The sequence below is a fragment of the Arachis ipaensis genome, chromosome B3 (genome assembly GCF_059453495.1).
Source record: "Arachis ipaensis isolate K30076 ecotype BB chromosome B3, ASM5945349v1, whole genome shotgun sequence".
Classification (NCBI taxonomy): domain Eukaryota; kingdom Viridiplantae; phylum Streptophyta; class Magnoliopsida; order Fabales; family Fabaceae; genus Arachis; species Arachis ipaensis.
Window position 1 is genome coordinate 56647800 of NC_142438.1, and position 6821 is coordinate 56654620.

At 35.5% G+C, this 6821-nt stretch overlaps 1 non-coding gene across 1 annotated transcript; it reads right to left on the minus strand.

The window, feature by feature from the left end:
• Window positions 1–6308: 6308 nt before the first annotated feature.
• On the minus strand, window positions 6309–6416 carry LOC148570724 (small nucleolar RNA R71). Its single transcript, XR_015908743.1, has one exon. It is a non-coding gene; the product is annotated as a small nucleolar RNA R71 (small nucleolar RNA).
• Window positions 6417–6821: the final 405 nt, after the last annotated feature.

Consider the following 6821-nt stretch of genomic DNA (forward strand, 5'->3'; position numbering starts at 1 on the left):
AACTGGAGTAAAACGCCTAAACTGGCACCCAAGCTGGCGTTTAACTCCAAGAATGACCTATGCATGTATAAAGCTCAATGCTCAGCCCAACCACACACCAAGTGGGCCCCGAAAGTGGATTTCTGCACTATCTGCACTTAGTTACTTATTTTCTGTAAACCCTAGTAACTAGTTTAGAATAAATAGCACCTTTATCACCTTTATCATTTTTATCATCTTTTGATAATCTTTTGATCAACTTTTATCATACTTGGAACCTCTTTGGGAGGCTGGCCATTCGGCCATGCCTAGACCTCTTTTCACTTATGTATTTTCTACGGTGGAGTTTCTACACCCCATAGATTAAGGTGTGAAGCTCTGCTGTTCTTTATGAATTAATGCAAGTACTATTATTTTTCTTTCAATTCACGCCTACTTCTTCTCCAAGATATACTCTTGTACTTAATTCTGTTAAGTCAGAATGAAGGGGTGACTCGTGACAATCACCCACTATCTTCGTTACTCGCTTAGCCAAGATTCGCGTGCCTGACAACCACAAGCGGTCTACATGATGTTCAACGTAGTCATTGGACGACAGCCGAAGTATATTCTCTTGGGTATCTAATACACGGAACGAGTCCGTGAGATTAGTATCTTCGTGGTATAGGCTAGAACCATTAGCAGCATTCCTGAGATCCGAAAAGTCTAAACCTTGTCTGTGGTATTCTGAGTAGGATCTGGGAAAGGATGACTGTGACGAGCTTCAAATCTGCGAATGTTGGTGCAGTAACAGTGTGTAAAAGGATAGAGAGATCCTATTCCGACGCTAGCAGGAACCGATAGATGATTAGCCGTGCGGTAGCTGTACCTGGTATTTTTCATTCGAGACGAGAAATTCGACAGTTGATTAGCCGTGCAGAGATCGTACCTGGTATTTTTCATCCGAGAGGATCATACAGCTTGCCATGGAAGGGAGCATGCATGATTGGAAGAAGACAATAGGAAAGCAGAGGTTCAGAAGCAACAAAGCATCTCCAAACGCTTATCTGAAATTTCCACCAATGAATTACATAAGTATCTCTATCTTATTTTATGTTTTATTCATCTTTTAATTATCAAAACCTCATAACCATTCGAATCCTCCTGACTAACATTTAAAAAATGACCATAGCTTGCTTCAAGCTGACAATTTCCGTGGGATCGACCCTTACTCACGTAAGGTATTACTTGGACGACCCAGTGCACTTGCTAGTTAGTTGTGCGGAGTTGTGAAAAGTGTGAATCACAATTTCGTGCACCAAGTTTTTGGCGGCGCTGCCGGGGACTATTCGAGTTTGAACAACTGACGGTTCATCTTGTTGCTTAGATTAGGTAATTTTATTTCATGTTTAAACTTTTTATTTTTAATTTCGAAAAATTCAAAAAAAATACAAAAAAAATTATTTAGTTTTTGAAAAAAAATAATAAAATAAAAAAAATATAAGTGTTCTTCAGAATTTTTAAGAATAAATTCTAGAGCTTCATGAAATATATTGAAACCTGGCTGGCTGTTAATGAGTCGAATTCACACCCCATATAAAATGAATCCATTTTTTGGCAAGCGCACCAAATATCGTCAAGTAATAACCCACTAGGAGTGGGTCGAATCCCACAGAGATTAATGGATTAAAGCAAACAATAGTTAATTGATTATCCTAGTCAGACTATTCAGATTGGAGTGATATTCAAACAGGAAATGTAAATTGCATAAAAGTAAAAGAAAGCAATAAAGTGCAAGAAAGTAAATGGCAAGGAAAATAAAGTACAAGAAAGTAAAGTGCTGGAAATTTTAAGTGCAGAAAATATAAATAACCATAAAGTAAATAAAAGAAAGAAAGATAAAATAAACATTGGGATCAAGAGATATTGCATTCTCCGGATTAATTAATTTTATCTCATCTTCAATCATGCAACTCATTGATCTCTTGGCAATCATGATTGATTGAGCCCCAATTCCTTAGTGACTCAATCTCTCAAATCTTGATCAATAGCCAATTCCTTGGTCTAATTACTCATGAGAAGATATGAAGCTTGTTCCCTGATTATACCACACATCATTATAGTTCCAAGTAGAGGGAGGATTATATGTCACCATATCCAAACACCAAAACCCAGATTCTACTCAAGTGTGAGAAAGGATTTCAAGCATGGTTTTATGATTCCTCTTCCAAGGTTCACATAAAACCCAATTGCATTTAATTTCTCTTCCAAGATAATTGAATGCTAACATGAAGAACGAAATCCCTTCTAGTAAATCAAAGAGAGATGAAGAGAAGAAGAAGAATAAAAACAATCAATCCATTGAAAAACAATAAAGCTCTCTTTCCCAATGGAAAGAGTTAGTGATTCATAACTAAAAGATATTTACAAAAGTAAGAAAGAAAAGAGAAGAAATTGATGGTGAACAGAGAGGGTCCTAAGACTTCCCCCCAATCCAGCCATGAGTAATTCTATGAAACTAAGGCCTTTATATAGGCTCTCCTAAATTACAAACATAAATGAAATTAAAAGCAAATTACAATGAAATGAAAATAAATTATTCTAGATTCTTCTTGTGGCCTTGATTGATTGATAAGTGTGGCTTGAATAAGAGTTGTAGTGAGCTTGATTGAAGGTTGGGGGCTACAGGGAGAAGTTGGCGTGTGGTTTCAAGTGCCACTCCCACTTGATTTTGCCCTTTGGAGTATGACCCACTTTGCAATGCTGAATTGATAGAGTTGTTTAGGCCTCAAATTGAATGTCTACTATAAAGTGTTATATATTTTTCAAAATTCCTAGATGTTAGCTTTCCAACGCTTTTAGAATCAACTCATTTGGACCTTTGTAGCTCAAGTTATGCCTATTTGAAGGTGGATAGGTCAGTCTGTCAGGTAGCCCGGCGTGCCACGCCCACTCTCTGGCGTGCCACGCTCATATATTATGAAACTGGCGTGCTACGCCTTCAATGATGCTCTCTAGCCATTAGAACTGGCGTGCCACGCCCAGAACCCGGCGTGCCACGCCCATATGAAAATAGAGCTGGCGTGCCACGCCTTCGATGTCAAGTGGCACGCCCAGATTTTGTATTGCTAAATTAATGGCCTTTTTCACCTTCATTTTTAATGTCCACCCTAAAGTGTTATATATGTTTGGAAAGCTCTTGATGTCATCTTTTTAACGCCACCAAGATCACATCATTTGGACCTCTACAACTTAAGTTATGTTCCTTTGAAGATGAAGAGGTCAGGCTGGTAACTCTGCAGTGACGTATTTTGCTCCCTGTGTTTTCGTGGTCAATATCTTCCTCAATTCCAGTGTCCATCACAAAGTGTTATATATGGTTGAAAATCCCTGGATGTCTACTTTCTAATGGCACTGGAATCATCTCATTTGGAGTTGTGTAGCTCAAGATATATTCATTTGATTGAGAGGAGGTTAGGCTGGCATATGCCCCAGCGTGCCACGCCCACTTCTTGGCGTGCCACGCCCATAGTGGGACTCAAAATTACTCCTCTGGAACTTAAGTCTGGCGTGCCACGCCCATAGCACCAAGTGGCACGCCCTCTTTGAGAGTTGGCTTCACAAACTTGGCGTGCCACGCCCAGAGCTCCAAGTGGCACGCCCATGTAAAATTCTTCAACCTTCTTTGCTGGAATGTTGGCCTGGCGTGCCACGCCCAGAGCTTCAAGTGGCATGCCCAGCTATACACGCCTAGCCTTTTTTTGTTGTTTTCTTCCCTTTTTGTTGCTCTTTTCACCTGAAATTCAGCATAAACCCATTTCAAAGCAATGTACCATAATATTTATCATTTAGTTCATGAAATTGCATTAATTCAATGAGATTATGCTCTTTTTATGGTTCTTTTAGATAAGAAAAAGGATACATGATGCACAGTCATCAGCTGTTAAGCCATGTCTAATCTTTTGGACTGAGGTTTCCACTTTCCATTGCAAAAAGGACATGCTTGTATGTGTTGTGTTAAAGCTTGGCTGGCCATTTGGCCATGTCTAATTCTTTTGGACCGGAGCTTTAGAATAACATTGCATGAGCCTTTGGATTCTCATTTAAAATTCTATGCTGAAGCTTGGCTGGACATTGGCCATGTCTAATCTTTTGGACCGAAGCTTTAGAATAACATTGCATGAGCCTTTGGATTCTTATTTAAAATTCTATGCTGAAGCTTGGCTGGACATTGGCCATGTCTAATCTTTTGGACCGAAGCTTTAGACTAACATTAAAGGAATCCTGGAATTCTTATTAAAAATTTTGAATTTCTTTATTTTCTTTTTCAAAATAATTTCGAAAAATATACAAAAAAAATTAATAAAATCATAAAAACCAAAAAAAAAATTGTGTTTCTTGTTTGAGACTAGTGTCAAATTTTAAATTTGGTGTCAATTGCATGTTTTTAATTTTTCTTTAATTTTCGAAAATTCATCATGTGTTCTTCATGATCTTCAAGTTGTTCTTGATGAATTTCTTTGTTTGATCTTTAAATTTTCTTGTTTTGTGTCTCTTCTTATTTTTCTTGTGCATTTTCGAATTCATAGTGTCTAAATATTAAAAATTTTAAGTTTGGTGTCTTGCATGTGTTTCTTTTCTTAAAAATTTTTAAAAATATGTTCTTGGTGTTCATCTTGACATTCAAAGTGTTCTTGGTGTTCATCTTGACATTCAAAGTGTTCTTGCATGCATTATTTGTTTTTATCTTAAATTTTTATGTTTTGTTTCATTTTGTTGTTTAATGAAGAAAGAGAAAAACAACAAAATAATATTTCTTCATTAATTTAAAAAAATTCAAAAATAATATATTTCCCTTATTTTACTCATAAATTTCGAAATTTTGGGTTGACTTAGTCAAAAAAATTTAAAATTTAATTGTTTCTTGTTAGTCAAGTCAAAATTTCAATTTAAAAATTCTAGCTTTTCAAATCTTTTTCAAAATCAAATCTTTTTTATGTTTCTTTCATGTTTTTCGAAAATTCTTCAAAATTTATTTTCAAAATCTTTTTCTTATTTTTATTTCATAATTTTCGAAATCTTTGCTAGCATTTAATGTTTTGATTCAAAAATTTCAAGTTTGTTGCTTTCCTGTTAAGAAAGGTTCAATCTTTAAATTCTAGAATCATATCTTTTAGTTTCTTGTTAGTCAAGTCATTAACTTTAATTTTAAAAATTAAATCTTTTTAATTTCCTTTTCAATCTTTTTCAAAATAAATTTCAATCATATCTTTTTCAAAATTTAATTTCAAAATCTTGTTCTAACTTCTTATCATTTTAAAATTTATTTTCAAATCTTTTCCAATTAACTACTTGATTTTTTTTGTTTGATTTTAAAAGTTTACTATTTCTTACCTTTTTCAAAACTACCTAACTACTTTTCTCTCTCATCATCTTCGAAAATCACTAACCTCTTTTTCAAAATTCCTTCTTAATTAACTAATTATTTTAAATTCTAATTTATTTTATTTCTTTTCTTAAATTTTGAATTCTAATTTATAATTAAAATAAAAACAAAAATATTTTTCTTTTCTTATAATTAAAATTCGAATTTCTTCTCTTTCTCATCTCTTTCTATTTATTTTATTTAATTAATAACACTTCTCTTCTTCTTAAAATTCGAACCCCCTCCCTCTCTCTGTGTTCGAATTCTCTTTATTCTCTCTCTACCTCATTCCTCTATTCTTCTCTTCTTCTACTCACATAAAGGAATCTCTATACTGTGACATAGAGGATTCTACTATTCTCCTTGTTCTCTTCTTTTTCATATGAGCAGGAACAAGGATAAGAACATTCTTGTTGAAGCTGATTCTGAACCTGAAAGGACTCTGAAGAGGAAGCTAAGAGAAGCTAAAGCACAACACTCTGGAGAGGACCTTACAGAAATTTTCGAAAAAGAAGAAGACATGGCAGCCAAAAACAACAACAATGGTGGAGATGCAAAGAAGATGCTTGGTGACTTTACTGCACCATCTTCTGACTTCTATGGAAGAAGCATCTCAATTCCTGCAATTGGAGCAAACAACTTTGAGCTTAAGCCTCAATTAGTTTCTCTAATGCAACAGAATTGCAAGTTTCATGGACTTCCATTGGAAGATCGTCATCAGTTCTTAGCTGAATTCTTGCAAATATGTGACACTGTTAAGACCAATGGGGTTAATCCCGAGGTCTACAGACTTATGCTTTTCTCCTTTGCTGTAAGAGACAGAGCTAGGACATGGTTGGACTCACAACCTAAAGAAAGCCTGAACTCTTGGGAAAAGTTAGTCAATGCTTTCTTGGCCAAATTATTTTCACCTCAAAAATTGAGTAAACTTAGAGTGAAAGTCCAAACCTTCAAACAGAAGAAAGGTGAATCCCTCTATGAAGCTTGGGAAAGATACAAGCAATTGATCAGAAGGTGTCCTTCTGACATGCTTTCAGAATGGAGCATCTTATGTATATTCTATGATGGTCTGTCTGAATTATCCAAGATGTCATTGGACCACTCTGCTGGTGGATCTCTTCATCTGAAGAAAACACCTGCAGAAGCCCAGGAACTCATTGAAATGGTTACAAATAACCAGTTCATGTATACTTCTGAAAGAAATCCTGTGAATAATGGGATGACTTAGAAGAAAGGAGTTCTTGAGATTGATACTCTGAATGCCATATTGGCTCAGAACAAAATATTAACTCAGCAAGTCAACATGATTTCTCAGAGTCTGACTGGAATGTAAGCTGCATCCGGCAGTACTAAAGAAGCCTCCTCTGAAGGAGAAGCTTATGACCCTGAAAATCCTGGAATGGAAGAAGTGAATTACATGGGAGAATCTTATGGAAAC